The sequence below is a fragment of the Phyllobates terribilis genome, unplaced genomic scaffold, assembly GCF_046119375.1.
Source record: "Phyllobates terribilis strain yellow unplaced genomic scaffold, ASM4611937v1 Scaffold_12__6_contigs__length_324123572, whole genome shotgun sequence".
Classification (NCBI taxonomy): Eukaryota; Metazoa; Chordata; class Amphibia; order Anura; family Dendrobatidae; genus Phyllobates; species Phyllobates terribilis.
Genome location: NW_027362772.1, coordinates 67,143,497 through 67,170,265, shown reverse-complemented (window position 1 = coordinate 67,170,265; position 26,769 = coordinate 67,143,497). Strand labels below are relative to the sequence as shown.

General features: G+C 42.0%; 1 long non-coding RNA gene across 3 annotated transcripts in view; it reads left to right on the top strand.

Annotated features, from left to right (window-relative positions):
• Positions 1–1,925: 1,925 nt before the first annotated feature.
• Positions 1,926–26,769, top strand: part of LOC141172084 (uncharacterized) — a 54,919-nt gene continuing 30,075 nt past the window's right edge. The window contains exon 1 of one of the 3 annotated variants that reach the window (XR_012252412.1): positions 1,926–2,060. This is a non-coding gene — a long non-coding RNA (uncharacterized lncRNA). Of the gene's footprint in view, positions 2,075–24,253; positions 24,436–26,769 lie in introns of those variants that run through there. The other 2 variants (XR_012252413.1, XR_012252414.1) reach the window with 2 other exon arrangements.

Below are 26,769 nucleotides of genomic sequence, written 5' to 3'. Positions count from 1 at the left end.
AATCTTTCTCTCTCTTTCTTTGTTTCTTTCTTTAACTCTCTCTTTTTGTCTTTCTCTCTCTCTCTTCCTTTCTCTTTTTTTCTCTCTCTTCCTTTCTCTCTCTGTCTCTTTCTGTCTTTCTCTCTCATATTCCCCTTCTTTCTCTCTCTTTAACTCTCTCTCTTTCTCTGTCTTTTTATCTTTCTCTCTCTATAACTCTTTATTTCTCTTTCTCTCTTTCTCTGTCTTTTTCTCTTTCTTTTTTATTGTTTTCTTTCTTTCGTTCTTTTTTCTTTTTCTCTCTTTTTCTCTTTCTGTCTTTCTCTCTCTTTAACTCTCTCTTCCTTTCTTTTTATCTTTCTCTCTCTTCCTTTCTCTCCCTCTCTCTTTCCCTCTTTCTTTCTTTCTTTCTTTCTTTCTTTCTTTCTTTCTTTCTGTCTCTTTCTTCCTTTTTCTCTCTTGTTCTCCCTCTTTTAGTCTCTCTCAATAGATGGTTAAACCTGCTGTTAACCACATAGGTTACAGTCACTTGTGAGATTCCAGAACAGAACAGAACAGAACCGCTGTCTGGACCTTACATAACCAGCACAATTTAAAAAGAGTTTTAAAAGCAGCATTGAGAATTGACGAAACATCATCACATTTTTTTATTTTTTTACACCCGTACGTCTATTAGCTTATAATTGTTCCGATTTATTTAATGGAAAAAGTTTCAGGTAACATTTTTCGGACATAATCCTTACTCATTTCTATAGGACACAACCTTTGGGCTCATTCACACATCTCCTATGTGACAGAATGTGAAAACAGGATCACACTTGGAGTGTTCCGATTTTTTTTTGGACCCATTGACTTTATTGCTGATATTGATCCGACCCGTCTCCATGATTTTCCGCTGACATCTCAGTCAATGAAAAAACACGGACATGTGAATGGCCCCATAAAATTTTACAGGTGCGCACTCAGGCCCCCTCTCTTTAACATCACGGGGTCTCCATTTTGTGGCTGAGTTGCTCCGGTTTCTTCCGTTTCTCAATAATATCACAGGCGATGGGGGAAGATTCAGGAGGAAAAAATGTCCTGAAAGGAGTTGTTATCCCGGTGGCTCCTATTACAGGACGACGCTGTTATCAGTGAGCTCTGCACCACCGGCCGATCTCTCTCTTTCTCTCTCTTATTCCCTCCCTCTCTTTCTTTCTTTTCTTCTTTCTTTCTCTCTCTCTTTCTCTCGCTTTTTAACTCTTTCTTTCTTTCTCTCTTTCTCTCTGTCTTTTTCTCTTTCTTTTTTTCTTGTTTTCTCTCTTTTGTTTTTTTTTCTCTCTGTCTCTTTGTGTCTTTCTCTCTTCCTTTCTCTCTCTTTGTCTCTTTCATTCCATTTATTTCTTTTTCTCATTCTTTCTCTCTTTAACTCTTTCTTAATTTGTTTCTTTTCTTTCTTATCTTCTTTATTCCTTTTTCTTGCTCTCTTTAAATCTCTTTCTCTCTGTCCCTTTCTCTTTTTTCCTTTTTTTCTTTCTTTCTTTCTTTCTTTCTTTCTTTCTTTCTTTCTTTCTTTCTTTCTTTCTTTCTTTCTATTTCTCTCTCTCTGTCTCTCTCTTTAGCTCTCTTTCTCTTCCTTTCTCTCTTTTTGTCTTTCTTTCTCTCTCTTTCTTTTTTCTTTCTTTCATTCTTTCTCTTTCTCTGTCTCTTTCTCTGTCCTTTTCTCTTTCTCTCTCTTTAACCCATTTTCTTTCTCTCTCTTTCCATCTGTCTCTTTCTCTGTCTTTTTCTTTTCTTTCCTTCTGTCTCTCTTTTTCTCTCGATCCTTTATCGTTTATCCGCGTTTGTGCACAATTGATGCCATATTGTTACGTTTTTGCCTCTTCTTGCTTCCCGCGACACCTGCTCTTGCAAAATCCTTCCCGAAAATCTCCTTCCAAGCATTTTAATCCCTACTTAGTAGCTCCTGCTGATCCTTTAGTTTTCTTGGTCTCCTCCCATCCTCCCATACTCCATCCCTCCCTCTCGCTCTGATGCATTTCTGTCCAAGCCACGGCAGCTGGTGCTAGGCTCTCGAAAGCACAGCTGCAAGGAAGAGACAGGTACTGTGCACGCAGTGAGTATGGGGGGATATCTGCACCCTGCTATTCTGTATGACATCTCTGCCGTCTGGTTACCGGAACCTCCTGAGATCTTTTCAGATTTATGCCCATCGCTTGGTCTACCACATAGAGAATCTTTGGGTAAAAACGACGCTGAATTTGACATTTTGCTCTTCTTTTATCCTAAGATATTGCAGTCCTATGCAAAACCTGAGATAATCGTAGCTTCGATGCAGCTGTCGAAATGAGCTCTGTTGTTTTTTTGTTTTTTTGCGCAGAACTGGCAAATAGGATGGATAATACTTTACAGGGAAAAAATGAATATTAGGATGTTGGGATGTGTTTTTCTGTATGTACTGAATATTAGTATGTGACCGGTGCTGTGCAGACTGGTTTATAGCCGAGACGTGTTATATTAATAGACACTGTGCCATGCAGGGACTGAGCTGCCCGGGATTTGTCTCTTACGTACAGTAAGCTGCCACCCTCCTCCTTTTTCTTCTTCCTTTCCTCTTGGTGAAAATGGTGCAATCTGATTGATATCGGGGGGCAGTGGATAACCTTGGATGTCGCCGTCTGAAGACACGATTATGGAATGACTGTGTTGGGTTTTCACTAATGATCCTATTGTTGATATTGAAATTAGCAATGGAGGAGATATGTAAAAACACTTGGTTATCACGCATTTCGCATCGCCGCAATAACTGATAGTATTGAGATGCGCACAGTACAGTCCACCGTGTTGATTAAGGACATGATGACAGCAGGTTGTAGGATGACATAGAGCTTCATTACTCCATAGACGGGGCGTTTCGATGACAGACACTTATAAAGGCATGTAAAATCTAATATAATTTTATACAAGTAATGGCTATGTAGGTGTGAACCTCCCGGGTTTATTATGACTAAAGGGTTGCTAAGATAGTCGTGTTGCAAGGCTGGAGAGTTCTTCTTCCTGCATCCCAGGAAAATGAATATAGAGGAAGCAAATCTGAATCCAACTTGTACATATCTATCTATATCTATCTGTAAACTCCCCCTCCATGTGTGTATGGAGTTTGTGCACTGGGCACAGTCATGGGGAACAGAAGAGGGTCTTACCCAAACTGTTCCCACAATCCCGGAAGCTACAATTGTCCACAATGTCTTGTGCTGAAGTTTTAAGATTTCCCTTCTCTGGAACTAAAGGGCGAATGCCGACCCCTGATAACAGCCCATAGCATTATCCTCCTCTGTACAGCAGGCACAATGCAGTCGGGGGTTAACGTTCTCCTGAAATCACCAAACCCAGATTCCTCCATCAGACGCAGATAGAGAAGTGCGATCCGTCACTGCACAGAACGCGTCTCCTCCAGAGTCCAGTGGTGGCAGCTTTACACCACTCCATCCAACGCTCGGCATTGTGCTTGGTGATGTACGGCTGCATGCAGCTGCTCCGCCATGAAGCTCCCGGTGGGGGGGCAGTGTCTGTGCTGATGTTATATCAGAGGAGGTCTGCTATGGAATCAGCAGAGCGATGGTGACTTTCCTGCCCTCTGCTCCACAACACTTGGCCTCCCGCTCTGTAACGTTATGGGGTCTGAGTTGCTGCGGTTTCTTCCCCGTCTCAATAATATCACTCACAGGTGATGGGGGAAGATTTAGGAGGAAGAAATGTCATGGACGGACTTGTTACCCCGCTGGCTCCTATTACAGGACCGCGCTGGTGTCAGTGAGCTCAGCACCACCAGAAAGGTGGGGTCAGATATTATACACCGGGGGGCAATAGGACTGGATGGAAAATATCAAATAACTGATTAAGTCATTCGGCCCAACACATTTCTCCGTATTGTCTGTCTAGCTATCTAGCCCATCATGTATCTATGCATTTCATAATGTTTATCCATACAAATACTCCATTGACTCTGGTACTGTGATCTCCTGAATGAAGTCATGTGGCAGTGAGTGTCGTGCTTTACAGTCTCTCATTCTCTCCCTTTATGAAAGGCTCGTTTATATATACGTACAGTATGGAGTCTTTTGTCGTACTGACATCTCTGCCGCAGTTTTCTTCTTCTGAATCTCTGCAGTCACGTTTTTATCATAATTGGTACTAGTGTCGGCTCTGCTCACATTGCGGTTGCTATCAGGAGTTGATGATTATGCTGGGATTTTACTGATTTTTTGCTTCAAAAGTCTAAGAAGATATACAGTGGTGGCCAAAAGTATTGGCACCCCTGCAATTCTGTCAGATAATACTCAGTTTCTTCCTGAAAATGATTGCAATCACAAATTCTTTGGTATTATTATCTTCATTTAATTTGTCTTCAATGAAAAAACACAAAAAGAATTGTCCTAAAGCCAAATTTCCAAGTAAAAAAAGACCTTTATTGATTAAACAGATACGAAAAAACACACAATGACTAAGAACCGTACATATTTCTAGGTTCGAAACACGTTGGAATTTTTCTCCGGAACTTCTGTTTTTAAACTTATGTGTTTTTCGTGTCTTCTTGATAAAATTACCATTTTTTAATGCGTTCTATTATCTTTCCAACTGGGATTCAGTGTCCGTGCACATGTTGAGAATTCAAAGCTTTTTTCATCAGTTGCGCTCAACATTTCTTTTTTGTGAAAAGTTTTATTTCACAGAGGTATAGTATGTCAAGACTTTTAGCTCCAATGGCCCCAAAGAAATGTGGATTGGGCTGGATAACATATAAGGCCTGTCACTTTAACAAGGCCACTAGCCGAAGAACCTTGGGTAATGGTTGCACTTTGCAACCACGTAGGCGTTGTGCCGCGATGTTGATTGGAGGTGGTGGAGTGGACAGTATATATTGAAGATGGCAGCAAAAGGGGCTAAGGTCATGTGCTCAACTAATGGGCCTATTTGTGCCTAGCATGAATTCTAGGCTAACACAATTTCAAGAGAGGTCTAGACTGACCAGAGGGATGAGCAGTGGTCACACAGATTTGGAAACTAGGGCGGAGAACTGAAGGTAGATGCTTGTAAGTGATTATGTGGTGGGGACATGTCATTGAGAGCCTTGTTCCGAAAAGAGGAACACATTGTCTGAACCAGACCCAGAGAGGATTGATAGTGTCTTTTTTGGATTTCGAGGAGCTGCCAGGCTGAGAACCCTACAGATAGGCACAACCAGGCCCCTCATGGGTGATCCCCAAGCTTACAGAACCTAAACCACTACTGGAATATAGGAGAACGTTGAGAACCAAGATTCATTTTATGGTGTGGTCTTTACCTTCATAAGCCGTTAAAAAGACCCGAGTATGACCGTCAAGCTAGGTGAACAAGTAAAGAGCACAACAAACCTGTCGCCTACCACCTGCTCATATTACTTTACAGGTGTGGCCTTTCTTGCTTTTAGTGTGACTAATAGATTGTTGTAAATCTGGAAGATTTTTTTCTAGAAATGCAAATTAGCTTTGCTTCTACAAGCAAAAGATATGTCTATTTATCTATTGTACACTGTTCATTCTATGTAAGATAGATAGGCGTCTAAGAATCTAAGTATGTGATACCTGTTCTATCCATCCTTTCAACTTCAATAGGACATCTATCTTTCTAGGTTGAATGGATGGATATGAACATAGGCGGATTATAATGAGGACGATCTGGGCTACCGCTCGGGGCTCCGAACCTCCAGGGGGCCCGGGGCTCCGGGGTGTCTATGGCCAGATTGTCCTCATTATTGTCCGGTAGACAGTGGCGGGGGGGGGCCCCCGGACCGCTCCCCCAACAGCGGCGCACGGCCGCTGCTTCTTCTTCGGCCGGGCCAGCACTGCAGCAGTTAACTTCCCTGTGCTGGCCCGGCCGTGTCACTGCTAGGAGACACGGCCCTGTGCGCGGCCGTGTCTCCTAGCTGTGACGTCACGCAGTGCGCACCCGGCCTGCAGTGCTGCACCAGAAAGGAGCAGGACCACTGGAGCCGAGCCAGGGGATGGTGAGTGTGTGTGTGTGTGTGTGTGTGTGTGTGTGTGCAGGCAGATATCATTGTGTGATGTCTGTTTATATGTATTTTTGTGTTTCAAATGTGTTTATGCGTGTATATATATGTCTGTATATGTTTGTGGGCGTGCGGCCTCCTGCTGAGTATAGATGGCGCCGTGCGGCCTCCTGCTGTGTATAGATGGCTATGTGTGCTCAATATTGAGTCATACAATTAATGTAAGGCTATGTGCCCACGATGCAGAAATGCGCCGGATTTTTTTTGAGCGTTTCTGCATCTCCCTGGCAGAAAAAACGCATGCGGATTGTACATGTGGATTGTACATGTGGATTGTACATGCGGATTGTACATGCGGATTGTACATGCGTTTTTCCTGCCAGGGACATGCGGATGTGAAGCGTTCTTCACATGCATTTCCGCATGCGGGTTGACAAGCGCTTTCCAAGCGATTTTAGCATCACTTGGAAAGTGCTTGACAACTTGGTCACACTATATAAATCCATGCAACAGGCATGGAATTATATAGTGTGACCGTAAAAGAATGGTAAAAAATAAATATATAATTACTTTCTGATGGCCTGCCGACGTCAACGGTCGCGTGACCCGTCACATGACTAAATGACGTCACGGCAGGTCCTTTTCAGACCATCGCGAGCTGCCGGCAAGCCAGAACACATCGGATAAAGACACCGGGGGCCATCAGAAGGTACTGTAAGTATAATATTTATTTTTTTATTTTATTCTTTTTTTACAGGTTCTATGGTACCCGGGTCCGGAGGAGAGTCTCCTCTTCTCCAAACCCGGGTACCATCCGCACATTGAAACGCATGGATTCTGCATGTACAGATGCAGTGATGCGGATTCCATGTGTTCCAATGCAAGTCAATGGCAGCGAAAGCGCCGCGCTTCCGCAAAATAATTGGTAGTGCTGCGGATTTTTCCGCAATGATAACCCGCAGCGGAAATTTCCGCAGTATGTGCACAGCACATGCGGATTATCACTGGGGAACATGGCAGACCTTCTACCAAGCGTTTTTAAGCGTTTCTGCAGCAGAATTGCCGCTGCGGAAACGCTTAAAAAGCGCATAGTGGGCACACAGCCTAAAAAAATTATTATAATTAATATTGTGCCAAATTAATTTCACGAGAAATATTACATGATCTCTCACAGGGGATCATGTGACATGTCATGTGATACATCAGGTGTGTGTGTGTGTGGGGGGGGGCGCACCTTCTAAACTGCCCGGGGCCCTTGCTACTCTTAATCCACCCCTGGATATGAAGGATAAGACATACTTACATTTTGAGACATTAATCTATCTACAGTAGCGTACAAAAGTTTTAGGTAGGTGTGGAAAAATGATGCAAAACAATGCTTTCGAAAATAGAAATGTTACCGATTTATATTCAATAATCAAAATGCAAAGTAAGTGAACAAAAAAGAAATCTAAAATAAGTCAATATTTGTTGGCCGCCCTTTGCCTTCATCACTTGCACACGGTTTTCGAAGGAACTTAGCAGAGATGTTGTTCCAAACATCTTGGAGAACTAACCACAGATCTTATGAGGATGTCGCTTGCGCAAATCCTTCTGACCATCTCGATGATGTTGAGATCAGGGCTCTGTGCTGTTGTATCATCACTTCCAAGACTTCTTATTCTTATTTACACTGAAGATCGTTCTTAATGACATTGACTGGATGTTTGGGGTTGTTGTCGGGCAGCAGAATACATTTGGAGTCAATCAGACGCCCCCCTGATGGTATTACATGGATAAGAATCAGCCTGTACTTCTCAGCATTGACGACACCCTTAAAGGGAATTTGTTATGTCCCCAAAGGGAGGAAAAGGTTAATTTTTTCCCCGGTAGTCGTAATTTCAGTAATGCGCCCGGACAGCATTGTAATGCTATTAACCTGCTGATTAACCCCATACCTTATGTTAATAGTGTTTGGGGACAAGACAGGTTCCCTCTAATACTGACCAAATTCTCAGCTTCATTTGCTGAAATGTAGCCCCAAACTTTTAGGACCCTCCACCTAGCGTCATTGCTCCTACAGACCCTCATTATTGTGCCACTCTCCAGGCCTTCGACAAACAATCTGCCTTGTGTTACATCAGTCCATAGCACCAAGTGCCATTTTTCCTGAACCACAGTTGCTATATTTTCATGCAAAGCAGAGTCTCTTGGCCTTCTTTTCATGTTGAAGATATGGCTTTTTTGCTACAATTCTTCCATAAAGACCACTTCTTGGTGGTTCTTCAGAAGAGCTTGAACAGCACATCTGGAAATTCCAAATTTTAGCCTGGGAGACACCTGGCTGATGCACTATAACTACCTTGTGTCTTGTTGCTGTGCTCACAGCAACAGTCTTGCCATGGCCTGTGAGCTTTCTTCTTTAACCTCACCACTGTAACAGAGTTTGGCTGTTCCTCACCCTGTCTTAAGCCTCCTACACATCTGTTTCTTTCTAAGTTAATGATTGTGTTTTAACTACATATGAAAATGATCATTATCACCTGTGCAAGTTGCTGTTGCTTTGTGCAAAGCAAAGGGCGGTCACCAAATATTATTCTGTTCATTCACTTTTCACTTTTTTTTATTGATAAAATAAAATATTAACACTTTTATTTTTGAAATCGTTCTTACTTTGCAGCAGTAATTCAACACCTGCCTAAAACTTTTGCACCAAACTGTGTCTATTCTGTATTGTTGTTGCCATTTTTTAGAAGGTAGAAACTAGCTCGAAATGGTTTGTATAAATGCGTCACTTGTTTCCTTAACTCGTACAGTATGAGAGCCCAGGGTTATTGGAGTAACATGACTCCTCTTGAGTGGTAGACCCCCCCCTTTTGTGTTTCTTGTCCAGTAGGGGTCCCTTACATGAGGCCTGGAGGAAGTTTAGATGAAGGTTAAAATGTTGAGGAATGTGAATTGAAGAGCAGAAGTATTTTGTATTTTTCGTAGAGTATCTCCAGTTTCTGCAGTTCCTTTAATACACTTAGTGTCAAAAAATTTTGCTATGTATCTATTGGTGTCGGAGGAAATTTGGGATATAAGGGGTAATACATTTGTCACATAATAATAATAATAATAATAATAATAATAATAATAAAGATGGATGAATGGCTCAACTGTTAGCAGTTGGGGAAAATAGAGCAAGGAGAACTATGAGACGGAACCCTTTTATGAAAATTTGGTTCTTAGAGGGTTATTCCTATGTGATAAAGCGATGGCAGCTGAATATTGGGTGCCGGAGTGACATAGGCTACCTGGCATCATAGAGAGAAGACAGTTGTGATTTTCAGACATGTCAGCTTACCTGATTTCACCTGGGGTCAACCTATTTTTATCTTTGCTCTTCCGATGAACGCAGTGATACATAATTGCCTGCAGGGGATATAGCTGCCAATACGTAGACGACTACATTTCCTGCCAGGTTCAGCTTAGCTATATACTCTTAGTAATGCCGGGGCAGGACAAGATGTCATCTTCCAGGAGTTATGCATAATCAGCGCAGGAGCCATGCCTGATCTGTCCGGACATATTGTAGCATCTCTGCCCTGGCATACAGCTATAGGGAGAGAGTGAAATAGGTGGCTCTGTAAGGTTATGTTCACATATGTTGGGTTTTTCAGCGTCACAAATCTGCAGCAAAACCTAATCTCTGGCAGGAAATCAGTTGCTTCAAAAATGCAGGTTTTGCTGCGTTTTTTGATGCGTTTTTGTGCGTTTTTTCAGCCTTTTTTTCACTGTCCTTCTGTCTCTATTTATGCATGTACTTAAAGTTCTGTGAAAGAAAAAGAACCCCATTGTATTTTGCCATCATAAACGCTGAAAAAGAAAAAACGCTGATGCAAATGTTGCTGCGTTTTTGATGCTTTTTTTCACCACCCATTACTTCCTATGGGTGAAAAAACGCTGAAAGAAGTGACATGCTCTATTAAAAACCCAACCAAGGCACAAAATACGCAACAAGAAAAACTATGATGTGTGAACAGAGAATTCTGGTTTTTCATGGACTTTGCGGGAACTTCAAAACGCAGCTGAAAATTTGGATAAAATCTGCAGCAAAAATGCTGAAAAATCCAACATGTGTGAACATAGCCTAAGGAAGCTCCATGCCCTCGTAAATGCTCTTCCTGTACTGTGTATGTAATATGGTTGACAGGGCACAGTGGTAAGCACTCTAGGGATTCATGCTCTCAGATAAGCATTAGGTGGTGTTCACACAGGCAATGTAGTCTGGTCCAAACAGTTGCAGTTATATTGGGATTCAAAACCAAAAACAGCTTCTTACGGTCACAAAGGTATCACAACGAATAAACATCATTTAGCAGGCACATATGTTAGTGTGGGCTTACCCAAACAAATTACAGTCCTTTTTCCAGGAGAAAACTTCATATACAGAAGAGGCTCGATCCCACCAGTCTCGGTATCCCCTTTAGCCAGAGCCCCAACAGCTCCCAGTGCCAAACAGAAGTGTTCAACTCCAGGCACAGTTCACACTAAACAGGCTGCAGCTTCCACACAGTTCTTTGCACTTCCAACACACAGACTGCTCAGTGTTCCTAGCTGACTATGCAGTGTCCATTCAAAGAGAGACCATGGCACGTCTCTCTCTCAACTACAGCTCACATTTTGGCTGGTCACTCACCAGCAGAACACTCAACTCTGCTCCATCCAGCAGACTGACACACCTAGTGAACACAGGCCCCAGTTCTAGTAAAAAGCTATCCAGGTGAATCTAATCAAATCCTGCAGAGCTAGGACTTAACCATGACCTACCTGGCTCTGCTACAGCACATATACTGTATGTGACGCTGATGGACGCTCATGGACAAGATGTGAGACAGGATAGTCAGGAGGTCTGACCTCAGATACCAGGAGCGTTTGTAGTACAGAGGGGCAACACAAAGGCATGGTCAAGTAACGGTCCGGGGTCAAATGCCTTGAGGGTATGTCAAGATAAGGGGATACGAGAAATGGATAGTCAGAGGCCAAGTCCAGGGTTAGGTACCTGAGGTCAGAGAGCGACAAGAAGAAAAGAAATAGCACATACGAGTAGCAAAAACAAATGGTGGGTCCAGCAACAAGATTAGGAAATCAGACACAGAGCAAAGTACGCACATCACTGAGCAAAGCTATAGTTGACAATGGTCTGGTCATAGCTAGCCGACTAAATAGCTAGCAAATTAACCAGAATGTGAAACACCTGGAAGAAAGTCCGCATGCTAGACCAGATTGAGGAGCAGGGCTGTCAATCAAAATGCTGACAGCTCAGCATGCCACAGTCTCAGATTGGATGACTTAGCTTTCACTCACATCACTGACAGTCCAGCACACTACAGATCCTATTGGGTGGCTGAGCTGTCACTCATAGCATCACTAGACCACAGTGAGCAATGAAATTGTGACAATATAGACATGTATGTGAAAAGGAGGAAAACATGATAGAGCTGACTCTGGAGACCCCCTATAATTAAAAATGTTGTCCATCTTTGGGGGAATTTTTTTTTTTACAAAAAGGGAAGCTGTGATCAGGTTTTTATACTCCAAACTAATTCCATCTGTGTTGAGGTAACGGGGAATGACGGCGCTTGCACTAGATCTTGGAAAGAAGAGGTGGGTCACTGAAGAAGAGTGACTGGTCAAGCACTGACAAGACAATAGGGAAAAGAGACAGCAGAGCATTAGTGCACTGCCCACCTTGCTGCACTTTTGGCTCATGTGCTTAACAGTTCAACAATAAATTTCTCTTAAATGTAAATCCAGATTTCTAATATGAAGGTATGGATGTAATCAGCGTTACAGCACCTTTACATTGAGTACAGAGGAGCTCTCGGCAGAGCAAGAACTCCTGTGAATCGAAGAGCTGCGAGAGAAACCAGTCGTCCAAATGCTCTTTTGGCCAACTATCTACTGTATCTAGGGTCCTTAAAATTGACTTATACCCTGCTTTTACGCCACAGCTGTGCAAAGCTGTAAACTATTACTGATGACTTCATCCTGTGAGTCAATTTGCACCTAACCATTCAGCACTGATCTGTTTGATTAGGCTTCAAATTAAGTCTTCTACCTTGACAAACAGATCAATTATCCTTTAGCAGATCCTTTGTTTTTGCCAAGACTTATCTTCATACCAACTGTACCAACCGCAAGTCTCATGTGACATCAACCTAACTAGTAACTTATAAAAAAAAGTTTGAATAACTGTGGTCCATCTGTTCTGATCTATGCTATGTCTGATCTCTATCTTTGAAAGATGGATGGACGATAGGTGAAAAGATGAAAGTAGACTTTATGTGGTTGTCGAAGATGGAAAATTATTTTTTGTTAGAAGAGTCCCACAGAAATATAAGTTGTCATGGGATATCCCACTGCCGAAGTCTCTAGTAATTAGTAGTAATATACAGTGTGTACAGAAAGTATTCAGACCCCTTTACATTTTTCACTCTTTGTTTCATTGCATCCATTTGGTAAATTCTAAAAAGTTAATTTTTTTTCTCATTAAAGTACACTCTGCACCCCATCTTGACTGGAAAAAAAAGAAATGTAGAAATTTTTGCAAATTTATTAAAAAAGAAAAACTGAAATATCACATGGTCATAAGTATTCAGACCCTTTGCTCAGTATTGTGTAGACGCACACTTTTGAGCTAGTACAGCCATGAGTCTTCTTGGGAATGATGCAAAAAGTTTTTCACACCTGGATTTGGGGATACTCTGCCATTCTTCCTTGCAGATCCTCTCCATTTCCGTCAGGTTGAATGGTGAATGTTGGGGGACAGCCATTTTCAGGTCTCTCCAGAAATGCTCAATTGTGTTTAGGTCAGGGCTCTGGCTGGGTCAGTCAAGAATGGTCACAGAGTTGTTCTGAAGCCACTCCTTTGTTATTTTAGCTGTGTGCATAGGGTCATTCTCTTGTTGGAAGGTGAACCTTTGGCCAAGTCTGAGGTCCAAAGTACTCTGGAAGAGGTTTTCATCCAGGATATCTCTGTACTTGGCCGCATTCATGTTTACTTCAATTGAAACCAGTCGTCCTGACCCTGCAGCTGAAAAACACCCCCATAGCATAATGCTGCCACCACCATGTTTCACTGTTGGGATTGTATTGGGCAGTTGATGAGCAGTGCCTGGTTTTCTCCACACATACCGCTTAGAATTATCCCCAAAAAGTTCTATCTTCGTCTCCTCACACCAGAGAATCATTTTTCTCATATTCTGGGAGTCCTTCATGTATTTTTAGCAAACTCTATGCAGGCTTTCATATGTCTTGAACTGAAGAGAGGCTTCCGTCGGGACACTCTGCCATAAAGGCCCGACTGGTGGAGGGCTGTAGTGATAGTTGACTTTGTGGAACTTTCTCCTATCTCTCTACTGCATCTCTGGAGCTCAGCCACAGTGATCTTGGGGTTCTTCTATACCTCTCTCACCAAGGCTCTTCTCCCATGATTGCTCAGTTTGGCTGGATGGCCAGGTCTAGGAAGACTTTTGGTGGTCCCAAACTTCTTCCATTTAAGGATTATGGAGGCCACTGTGCTCTTAGGAACTTACTCAATACTGAGCAAAGGGTCTGAATACTTATGACCATGTGATATTTCAGTTTTTCTTTTTTAATAAATTTACAAAAATTTCTACATTTCTGTTTTTTTCAGTCAAGATGGGGTGCAGAGTGTACTTTAATGAGAAAAAAATGAAATTTTTAGAATTTGCCAAATGGCTACAATGAAACAAAGAGTAGCCAAGTGTTCTGTTCCCCAGCAGTTACCACAACAGGGAAAATGAGGCATTACATGGTGCCATCACTGGACTTTGCATGCATTGGGAAATCCTCCATAGATACTAAGTGGCTGCTAGAAAAGCTGACCCTTTTCTTGAAGTGTAATTCCCCAAAAAATCCAGTTACCCACCACCCTTAGAATAGGGGATAACTTGCTAATCATGGGGTCTCAATGGTTGGACCTCCCAGCAATCCTGAGATCAGGACCCTGGAACCCCCAAAATGGGGCTCAGCAGTCTCGACATAAATGGAGTAGAGGTACGCACGCATGGCCTCGGCTCTTTGTCTATGGGATTGATGAGTACAGCGCTCTGTTATTATTTTAATGCGCACGTATGCTCCATTTAGAACAGGGCTGCAAAGCCCTATTCTCGGGGTTTCAGTGCCCTGATCTGAGGATCTCTGGAGGTCCCAATGTTTGGATCCCCAGTGACTAGTAAATTATTTCCTGTCCTCTGGATAAGGAATAGCTTGATTTTTTTAGGAATAACCCTTCAAAAAATGCTCTAGTAGGGTATTTTAAAATGGATTTTTTGAAACCAGACTATAGAAAAATGAATGTGAAATATCAGAGTCAAATATCAAGGTACTCTAGTATGTAATAAAATTGAATGTGCTGCATTATATAGGGAATTTAGCTTCCTGTTCTACCTCTATTGTCTGAATCATTCCTTTTATGACCGAGGTCTGATAAGGGCAGTGTTGACAGTCTGCAAGGCAACAAAATGAGATTTCTTCATCATAGCCTTGATCTACTATCACATAACAACCTTATTAGACAACTCTGGTCTTTGAACCTTAGAATGACCTTATATTTACTGAGCTTAACCCAAAATATAAAGGGGCTTCCCATCATGATATCATTTACAACGTTGGCTATTCTGATATTCATGCATATGTTGCGCTAATCTTCCGTTTCCTTGGAACTGAAAAGAACACCAACATCTACAGGATTGCACAAATTCTAAAAGATTGTGCATAGCAGTGAATGTGAAAGTCCTATTCCACTATACGGCTGGGAACTTGAAGGAAAATTCAACAATTGTGACTTTCCTGAAAAAGAGTATTGAAAATCATGGGTGTTTGGATCAACACGTTAGGCTATGGGTTGAACTAGATGGACTTAGTCTTCCTTCAACCTTAAAAACTATGTTACTATGTAGAGAAGGAACTACACAAGTTTTCTAAACCCGACAGGGTATGGGACTATCCATGGCTTGGCCTTCATTTTTAAGACCTATAGACCCCACATTTTCCAACAACAACATATGATATACAAGGACCTTGCTCCAAAATAATCTATACCATATTTTTCGGACTATAAAACGCACCCCAAATTTTAGGGAGTAAAATAGTAAAAAAATTTTTTTCATAAGATGCTGTCCGTCTTATAGTCCAAATTTAAGGTATCTTACCTGGGGGGCGGCAGTGGAGCGGACTCTTAGGAGGTATGGTACCTTCCTCAACAAGCTGACTTTGGCCGGAGTGGGGCGATGCTGTGGGCCCTGAGTGGGAGAAGGGGATGTCCCAGCATTGCGATGCTGTGGGCCCGGTGTCGGCGGTGATGCAAAGTGGAATGCAATGCTTTCCCGGTGGCCATTTTCCTGAAGCTTTTGGCCACCAGAGGCGGCGCATGTGCAGACTAGTATCGACTGGGCCGAGATCCCAGTATGTGCATGCTGGTTATGGGAAGTTTCGCCCCCAGCAGTTCGCCCCCAGCAATTTGCCCCCAGCAGTTCACCCCCATGTGTTCGCCCCCAGGTACATTTCGCCCCCGCACATTTCGCCCCTCTCATTTCGCCCCCAGGAAGATTCGCCCCCGCACATTTCATCCCTGCATTTTTCGAACTGGGGGCGATATGTACGGGGGTGAAATGTGCGGGGGCAAAACATCCTGGGGGCCAAATGCTGGGGACGAAATATGCGGGGGTGAAATGTACCCGGGGGCAAATTGCTGGGGGCAAAATGCTGGGGGCGAACTGCTGGGGGCGAAACATCCAATTCCCGTGCATGCTTCACCTCCAGCGGTCCACAGCTTCAGGGAGATGGCCGCCTCCGATGGCGCATGCACAGATTGAGATCTTGGCTGGGCCAAGATCCCAGTCTGCTCATGCGTCGCCCACGGCGACCCACAGCTTTAGGAAAGTAGCCGCCGGGAAAGCAATGCACTCCGCTCTGTCTCACCGCCGACATCGGGCCCACAGCATCGCACAGCTTCTGCTGCTGCTGGCCTCCTGAGGAAGGGACCCTGCCTCCAGAGATCCCGGTCCACCACTGCCGCAACCCCCAATAAGCTACATTCAGACTATAAGACACAACCCCCATTTTCCTCCCAAATTTGGGGGGAAAAAGGGGGTCTTATAGTCTGAAAAATATGGTAATTGATGGAAAGTGTCAGTATTCTTAAAAACTAGAAGGACCATTGACAAAAAGAAAGACAGGTGAGGTTGAGCATGAGCACCTCTGCTTTATTGAAGATGGTGCTTCACGGCCTCGTTCTCAGGGTTTCAGAACCCAAATCTCAGTATCATTAGAAGTCTCAGCGATTGGACCCTCAGTGATCAGAAAATCATCACTCAACCCTTTAAATCATGAAATTGTGCCAATTAGGTGTGTTATCTCATACCGGTGTTTTATTACATATAGTTTTTGTTATTTTCTATTTTGTGTAGACTAGGTGTGGCTTTTGACCAGTAAGTGGAATATCAAGAGTTACGAAATATTTTAAAGTTTACTTAGATTAAACATATTTATTTGCCTTTTTCTTTCTTCATATTAGACTATTTACACAAGTGTAGCAGTCAATTGAATAAGTTTTCCTAGAGGGAGATAAGAAGACTTGAAAACTAATATGGATCAAGTGTTTGGAATGACTTACATTCCAGGAATGAAAATATAAAGGTTCGGTCAACTCTATGCCCCGTAGACTCACCCACCAACCAGAGACTTCTGGCCATTGGCAAAGGCTTAAAGATGTCTCAAAAATATTCCCCATTTCAGCACTTATGATAACATTGTTTACATAAAAAGTAATGACCTGATTAGCAATTACATTTTATTGAGGTAAAATATGCAAAAAAACACCCCGTGAACTTATTGGGCACACATCGTCATGCCCCATCTTGCCCCCAGCCCTGCTCACTTTTCTGAACTTTGTGTTGCGTAAAATTTTTACGACATTTCAAGGTGTTTTACGCCAGATTTCTGGCACAAACATTTTGAAAAATCAGACGCTTAATGTTTAATATTAACTTTTTCATGGCGGTGGTAATTTAGTAAGCATCTCTTTTGAACCTGGTAAATGGAATAACAAGAGTTATCATATGTCTTGAATTGACCGTAGATGAAAGCATATTTGCCTTTCATTTTCATACCTATCTAAACAAGTGTTAACACTCAACTGAATAATCCAAGGGGGCGATAAGATGACTTAAAACTAAACCAGGTCACAGATAAGACTAAAGAACAGAGTTCATGGGCATGTCACCTGAGAAGATCCACACCTTCTTTCCACCCACACATAGGTTGGACTGGAGCTCCTTGGGCCCACCAGAAGAATGATTATGAAAACCATCTCTCCATCTATACAGAACATCTGCATGCCGTCTTTGTCCAGGACATGTCCATAAGATCCAATATGTCAGGGTTCCCCAACTCCAGTCCTCAAGGCCCACCAACAGGTCATGTTTTCAGGATTTCCTTAGTATTGCACAGGTGATAATTCCATCATCAGCACAGGCAATAGTTACATCTCCTGTGCAATACTAAGGAAATCCTGAAAACATGACCTGTTGGTGGGCCTTGAGGACTGGAGTTGGGGAACCCTGCAATATGTTATCTGTGAATTAACCTCTAGGTATTAGCCCTGATGACAAGTGATTGGCTCCAAATGGGCTTTCTACTGAATTTCTGTACCTCACTGTTGTGTTAGAGCACAATCTAACAAAGAATCCTATGGTTCTTTGGTGGGCCAGTCCAATTTTGTCCAGCAGAACATGTACGCACCATAAATCCCTCCACATAAGTTCAGAATTCAGGCCGGACATTAAAGAGGTCAAAATAATCATTTCAACAATCATCTTATTTCTAAGGACATCTTTAAGACCTCTCTTTTCTAGACTCTATTACAATACAACCCTTTATTCAAACAAGAATGTGTCAAAGTGACACAAATCCAGATCATATTACAAATAATATTGGCTTGTGATTATTTTTATTCATATCTATGATCAGTGTCTGATTCATCTTAATGAGAGTGCTTCGCTTCGAGATCTTTGGAGAGATGTGAGATTTCTGTGCTAAAGGCTGGAAAGCCAGAGTCAACATTTCTGTTTAGTCCCTTGTCTCCTATTACACTCCTACTACACCCAAAACAGCTGGAAAAACTCAGCAAACACCATTTCACCCTTGAAAATCTGTGTTCAGTCGCGTGTGTAAAGAATAGAAGTGGCGATATTATGTCACAGTGACATTACACAGTTTGATCCCACAGGTTTTGTCTTCTTGAGAACTATGGCTGATACTAAGTTAGTTTCAAGGTTTCTAAGCTTCCTCATGCTCTTATCTCCAGATATGGTGTATTGTAATGCTTCATGTATCATTCAATAGGAATGCTGTTGTTTTACAAACACATTTTTATAGTTTTCTTCATCTTTACGAGAGAGAAACCCAGATATTGGCATCCAAATGGGAGTCCCATTACCTGCCATTGAACTTCAAGCCTGCTGACATAAAAACAATTGTAATCTACAGTTTGTTTATGGATCTAAGAATATAGTTCATGGAATGGTTAAGATTGTAACTGCTTTTGTTGCTTCTGATCCACCAACCCCATGTCCACAATTAATTTTTAGACTGGAACTTCATTCTGGTAGCGCATCGAGACCCCAGTATTCTCTGAACCTCTGATGCCACTGATTCCTACAGCCACAGACTGTTTGGATACTCCCAGGAGAACACAATAAATTCTCCCTACCTACTCAATCAATAGATTTGTGACTACAATTGCACAACCAAAACAGGTGAGCAAGCAAATGGCACACCTTAATAAATAAAAGGACACAACCAAGACGTCAACATAGTTAAGGAAGGGCCTTCTACTCCATATACAAATTTATGCCAAAAAATAATAAGTACATAATGGCCCAAATAAGAACACCAAGAATGTCCATGCTAGTGCTCAAAATGCAATTCCGTTTATTAATCGGTTACATTGTGGACAGCTTATACAAATCTTGGAGACAATAACGGGATAAACAAAGGACTGAGCAGAGAGGCAAGGTAGGGGAAAAGAGTAACACGAAGGCAACTGAGGGAAGATAAAGTGCATCTGGTACAGTTAAGGGTCCTTGTGCAAAGTAGCAAAATTGGGTCCCAGTATTATGACAAGGGATATGACAACGGTAGAAGAATCCGTCCCTATATCCCTCTTTAAAGTGCTAACAGGTCCCCAAATGTAAATTATTGCTCACCCATACTGTATCCAGGAGTCGTGCGTCCCTCCGTGTCAAAGTGCAGCCCTTTGCTACTTTGCACAAGGACCCTTAACTGTACCAGATGCACTTTATTTTCCCTCTGTTGCCTTCGTGTTATTCTTTTCCCCTACCTTGCCTCTCTGCTCAGTCCTTTGTTTATCCCATTATTGTCTCCAAGATTTGTATAAGCTGTCCACAATGTAACCGATTAATAAACAGAATTGCATTTTGAGCACTAGTATGGACATTCTTGGTGTTCTTATTTGGGCCATTATGTACTCATTATTTTTTGGTACAAATGGCACACCTTGTGCATAATACCTATACCAAATATTATCAGCCCATTTGTATATGTACATACATTCTTCAACACCATAATCCTGGGAGTAGGACTGGTGGGATGTTCCCCCGTGACTCTTCACTGACTTCACGCTATTGCTCTCAAAGGCTATCATCGTGCAGACCAAAACAGCAATGGAGGATGGAATGGAGGTCCATCCGCTTTAACCATGAGTTCTGCTCTTGTCTTGGACGCAATGGCCAGAGAGTGGTCAGGAAACCACATGGACAACTCCATGAAAAGGCCTTCACAAGGAAACGTCACACTGGTCCTACTCTCAGAATCATGATCTGGGGTGGCGTAATAAATGGTAACCAGACATCTCATTCCAGGTGAACAACTTGGAGTTATATTGATTTGGTGGTGGAACCAGTGGTGCGGCCATTTCTCCAAAGTGTCACAGGATCCACTTTTCAACACAATTCCAGGCACCATGTTGCTCGTGCTATTGTGAGCAGGTTGCGTGGCCTAGACGTTCTCCCATGGCTGCTGCATCTCTGAACTTGTCTCCCATCAAGCACATCTGGGATGTCATTGGTCGGTGATTACACAGGAGCTGCCAGCAGTGGATCTTGATGATTTGCAGAACATTCCTCAGGCGACCATTAATAATCTCATTGATAGCAGCCAAGGCTGTAAGTCCTGGGATTTCTGCACGTGGCGCTGAATAAATCTAGATGTTTTGAAAGTTTTTCCATTTTTTCATCATTTGCATATCAGTCACACATCGATCCATCTTGTGATTTTCCTCATTCCAGAACTTTTCCTTCTTCGTGTTGCAATGTCAATGTTGAGGAGTGTCCATAGGGCTATAGAGGTTAATATAGGACCGATGACATATAAGATGTAGGATTAAGGTTCTTTTTGGGTAATGAGACCTACACCCTTTTTGATAAAGGTCCTGGCACTGGTGAACATAGACAGATGAGGGCCCCTGTGCAAAAGCAATACATGGGCCCTTTGCAGTCCAATAGCTCATCATAATGGACAATTTCACCTTCTTTGGAGTTGAGAATGGGCCTCCTTACCTCTTGGGCCCCTGTTGTACCAATTAAATTTCCGCCCCTGGGTTCTGGAGAATGTGATCGAGCGTCAAATATCATTGTCTGCTATTGACCTCATACACTCTGATGAGTCTGGAACATGTTATGTGTAAATAATACAAAACCTTTCTACGACACAATCAATAACTGTAGATATTCATATCACTCACTGTCTGTCTTCGTTCTCCAGCTGCAATCACGTGCTCAACACCATCTTAGCTGCGGCAATCTGTTTCCAGTTACTTGCACCTCTGGGACATTCCCTCTACCACCAATTAATTTCAGGCTGCCAGTTTCACAATGCATACCGTATGTAGACTCATGTTACATAACACACACAGAGCCTGCGCTCTTCTCTGCCCAGTCATCTCCTGCTGTGTTCTTCTTACGATCCTTTACTCATTTGCAATGGCATCCAGAAACCATAGTATCATTGTGCTCGAATAAACAGCTGCTCTCTACTTGCCCTCTAGTTAAGAGACTCCCATTGTTCTTGCTGAATATTCCTCTGAGGTTTTCTTCTATTATTTTGTATTAGTACTGCACATTTGTATATTACAATCTGCGATATGACAATGAGTTAGAGCTTTTTTTCAGAAATTTTCATTAGAGCAGAAGCTTTCTAATACCCTTTCTACTGACATGTGGTCCCTGAGTTGAGATCTTGAGGTTCATGCCTCATGCATGTTGCATAATTGCCTGTACAGTTCAGTTTGTATCCCCGAAAAAAGGGATTCAGATAGATCCATAGACTCATTCATTGTATCCCTGAAAAAAGGGATTCAGATGGATCCATAGACTCATTCATTGTATCCCCAAAAAAGGGATTCAGATAGATCCATAGACTCATTCATTGTAGCCCTGAAAAAAGCGATTCAGATAGATCCATAGACTCATCCATTGTATCCCCGAAAAAAAGCGATTCAGATAGATCCATAGACTCGTCCATTGCATCCTCAAAAGAAGGGATTCAGATAGATCCATAAACTCATCCATTGCATCCCCAAAAGAAGGGATTCAGATAGATCCATAGACTCATTCATTGTATCCCCGAAAAAAGGAATTCAGATAGATCTATAGACTCATTCACTGTATCCCCGAAAAAAAGAGATTCAGGAAGATCCATAGACTCATTCATTGTATCCCTGAAAAAAGGGATTTAGATAGATCCATAGACTCATCCATTGTATCCCCAAAAAAAAGGAATTCAGGTAGATCCATAGACTCATTCATTGCATCCCCAAAAGAAGGGATTCAGATAGATCCATAGACTCATTCATTGCATTCCCAAAAGAAGGGATTCAGATAGATGCATAGACTCATCCATTGCATCCCAGAAAGAAGGGATTCAGATAGGTCCATAGACTCATTCATTGTATCCCCGAAAAAAGGGATTCAGATAAATCCATAGACTTATTCATTGTATCCCCCAAAAAAAGGGTTCAGATAGATCCAGTGACTCATTAATTGAAATTCAAATGTACTCCATTTGTGCCTTTTTTTTCCCAAAAGTGTCTGCTTGTTTAGACAGGCACAAGAAAAGGAGCAAAATTGTGGCTTGCTGATCAATAATGGAGATCCAGATTGTGAGATGATGGTGGTGCGTTTTTTTTATTAATGGTTCTTAGTCAACGCGTTTCTAAATTATGCCATGTGACATGGTTATTCTGAAGAAGAAGTATGGAACAACTTCGAAATGCGTTGATTAGTAACCATTAATAAAAAATCACAGCGCCATCATCTCACAATCAGGACTCCATTATTGATCAGCAGGGCGGAAAATCCACAACTTTTCTCCTTTTCTCCTGCATTACTAGTTGGAAGACCTCTGGATCTGCAGCAGCTGACTGTCTATGCTTTTATATGGTTGTGTGCTCACAACCTTATCAGGTTAGCATAATCTTAATTATTAACTATAATTTTTTCCTTGGATAAGACCCTAATTTCTCTACAATAGCATGCAATGAAACGTGACACAAATATACTTTGGAGGGAATGGACAAAATATTATCGCAGAAATTGGGCACCGCATTACTAACCCCAATACTTTCGGCTACGAGACATTAGTGACATACTATAGTCTGTGTATGCGCAAACACGTCATACTGTCATGTCCAAAGTTTTGATCATAGGTCAGCTTACCTATCAAGAGGTTCAGTGCACGGAAGCTCAAAGAGCCACGGATCCAGAAGCTAAATTGCAGTGTGATAATAGGCAATGACTCAGGACTTTGCCTGAAACGCATTGGCTATTTTATTTGGTGATGGCTACTGTATCATTTTATAGTCATTCATAAAGAAGTGTTTTTAGAACAGGATTCCACTGCTGGATACTTATTTCTTTATGATAGCATACAATGAAACGTGGCACAAGTATACTTTGGTGGGAAAGGACCTACGGCAGTAAATGGGTACCGCATTACTGACCCCCTATACTTTCAACTACGAGACATTAGTGACATATCTTAGGCTGTGTATACGCGAACTCGTCAAAAGTTTTAACTGGTGGAGATCCCGGTTTTGAAACTCCAACTAGTGTATGGATTCTTAGAGAGTCCTTAGACCAGAGTCGAGCAGAAGTTGATGACACAGCGCTTCTCCCTAGGCATTTTAGCAACTGAGGACCTCAACACCCAGATTCCCAATTATCAAAAGTATTGTCACGGTTTCTACATTGACTGTGGCCAAGGAACGCTGGGAGTGACAGCTCAGCCGCCCTATGAAATCTGCAGTCTGCTGGACTGTCAGTTTTGTGAGTGACAGTCCAGTTATCCAATCTGATCCTGGGGCGTGCTAGGTTGTCAACATTTTGATTCACAGTCCTGCTGCTCAGTCTGGCGAGGTATTTAGCTGGCTAGCTGCTAATAATCTGTGTCAGTTGTAGAATTGCTTTAGATAGGTGTGTTTGCTGGCTCTGTGTCTGACTACTGATCTTGCTGATGACCCTGGATTTTGTTGTGACTACTCTCTTGGATTAACCCTTCTGATTTTGACTTCAGGTATATGACTCTAGACTTGGCCTCTGACTATTCCTTTGTTGTACTCCCTAGTTTTAAAATACCCTCTTGGTATTTGACCTCGGACTGTTACCTTACCATGCCTTTGTCTCGCCCCTCTGTACTATGAGCCCTCCTGGTATCTGACCTCGGACCTCCTGACTACCCTGTCTCACGGCTTGTCCATGAATAGTGATTCAGCCTCACAAGTACTTTAAAATATTTTAAAGACAAATATGCAATTAGAATTAATTGGAATAGCTCCCAACCTTTTATGCTTCATTTCCAATATTGGTGGCAGAGCAGCCTTTGTCCCTCCTTCAGACACCAGAACCGCTGTGCTCTGGCACCTCGGCGCCCCCTTTGGCTACATTTTTGTTTTTTTTGCTAAATTTCACACTCCAGATTTCAGACAATTATCATTCATTCTAATTCTAATCTATCTCTAAGATTATTATTTGTATAGGAAAAAATTGAAATGGTTGCCTGAAAACCTGGTGGATTTTAGATGTTCTTTTGTGCAGCAGTGTTTCTGCAACATGTGTTTTTGTTGCAATGCAGCCAGTCAGCACAGAAAATTCTATTCTCCATCAGGTTTCTATGGAAACAGGGCGGAATGAATAGAAGGAGTGAATGACTAGGGGACGGGATAGCTGTACTATGTCGTGCTCCAGTTTAATGTACAGGATATACCAGGAGCTCAGCTTCTATGTAGATTATCAGTAGATCAATCATTTCGGATTAATATTCCCAAGGACAAGGACTCTCAGTGATCTGCATGGAAATAAGAGGTAGGATATAAAGTGATTCTAATAATTACCCCCAATTTTTTTTTGGTATTAATATAGTTAACAGTTATTTTTACGCTTAGTTTGTGCATATCAATCGAGTGGCGATTTTGTTTCTTTCTTTTTCCATAGCACATTTGAAAGGTTTGGGGTATTGTATCAAATTTTTGTATGATATATTGTTTTATATTAGTCGTTAACTCATCAATAATCATTACAAACAATGACATGCATAGAAAGAGGGAGATCAAACTAATCCTCCATTTTAGTGCTGGGTTTTTCCACCAGGGACTGAGCAGCCTGGTGCTTATTTTTCCGACCCACGTCTTTTCCATCTTCTTTGTTTTCTATTTTTGGAATTTTTGGTTAAGTTTTGTTCTTCCAACAGGAAAGATCTGGGTGGCATGGACTGTCTGCTTGGGATGTACATTGATGACTGCAAGCAGTGCATGAAAGTATTTCTGTGTTTTATTTGCAATGTTCAGGAACAATTTATAATAGATGATCAAGTGTCATTACGCTCGATATGCCCTCTCTTGACGATGACCTACGGTGAGCAGGACAGGGAACAGATGGAAGAAAGTACAGTAAAACATAACTGCAGGATCAAATTGTAGAAGGCAGAAAGACATCCAGCAACTGCAATGAAAAAGGACTATAAAAAACATTATTTATTAGTAACTATTAAAATATCAAAAATGAAAATTAAAAAAAGAAAACTCACTGGGCCTACGTTCAAGCACTAGAGCTCTTAAACCTTAGTCCTCGTAACGTGTAGGCCTAGTGTGTTTTTTTTATTTTCAGAAGCCAAAGATATTTTAAACCATAAAATCCCCATTAGGGGAACATGACAGGTAACCTAAACCTTGGGAAGCATGGTGGGACCTGACAGGTTCTCTTTAGTGAAGACAATGGGGGAACCTTGGGTAGCTTGGGGGGACCTGACAGATTTCCTGTAGTGAAGACTATGGGGAAATCTTGGGTAGCTTGGGGACCTGACAGATTCCCTTTAGTGAAGAGTATGGAGGAACCTAGGGTAGCTTGGAGGGACCTGACAGGTTCCCTTTAGAGAAAACTAAGGGGGAATGTAGGGGAGCTTTGGGGGACCTGACAGGTTCCCTTTAGTGAAGACTATGGGGGAAACTTGGGTAGCTTGGAGGGACCTGACAGGTTCCTTTTAGTGAAGACTATGGGGGGAACATTGGGTAGCTTGGATGGACCTAACTGGTTCCCTTTAGAGAAGCTATGGGGCAATCTTGGGTAGCTTGGAAGGACCTGACAGGTTCCCTTTAATGAAGACTATGGAGGAAGTATTCACACCCTTGTCCCCACATAATTAATAATGGAGCTAATGTGAATTGATTTGCAAAACCCGCGTAATCTGTGGCCACTGGACTGGAACCTTGAAAACTATCTCCTACCTCCCGGCAGCTGCAGCTCCTCTTTTGATTAGCCAGCCTTGCGTGATGTCATCCTTGTGTGACATCACGCCAGGCCGGCTAATAAAAAGTAGAGCCCCGATGCCAGGAGGTAGGAGTTATTTCTCTGGTCTCCTGTCCAACAGCCACCAATTACTGACTCGGCAGCTGGACCAGGGTCCTGCGAATCGATTCAGACCAATTCTAGCTACTAGACAGTGCCCTGGGCGTTGACATCCTCCATTCCCAGAACATTTAATGAATCAGTTCAGAATAACATGTGTTGAAATGGCAGCACGATAAAACATTTAATAGTCTCTTGGCCAGGCTCAGTAATGCAGAATCTGAGAGTGCTACATTCTTCTTTATCTAGATGGACACAATCTCTTCTTGTACAGATATGCAAGGAAGAATTTTGCTAAATTGATGATTGCAAAATTTTCAAGTGCCCTCTTAAAAAAAAAAGTGCTCCTCTAATATATGAATGTGAATTTCAGCATACCACTTGACTCATGACGCGATGAGACTGTTGTCTCAGCTTCACTTGTACAAAGGAATTCAATGTTCTCCAAGAAACAGCTTGACTAAGTGCTTAGTCCTGCTTTCACGTGGAGAAATGTTTCACTTGAAAATATTTAAAGCATTTGTATTAGATAAGAAAATCATGGATAGTTATTTGTACTGTAGGAATAGCGCCATTCTTTTTATGGTCATTGTCTGGTACTGCATCTTAGGCTTATTTATTTTGATAGGGTTGAGTTGCACTAGCAGGTTCAGTTCTTGGAGAAGTCCTCCATGTTTTTAATTTTTATAGAAACCCTTGTAAACCCTTAAGAACCCAGCCAATTTTCATATTTTTTTTTTCACTTTCAATTTTTTACTCCTTTTTTTCAAATATTTTTCACCCACTATAGTGGTA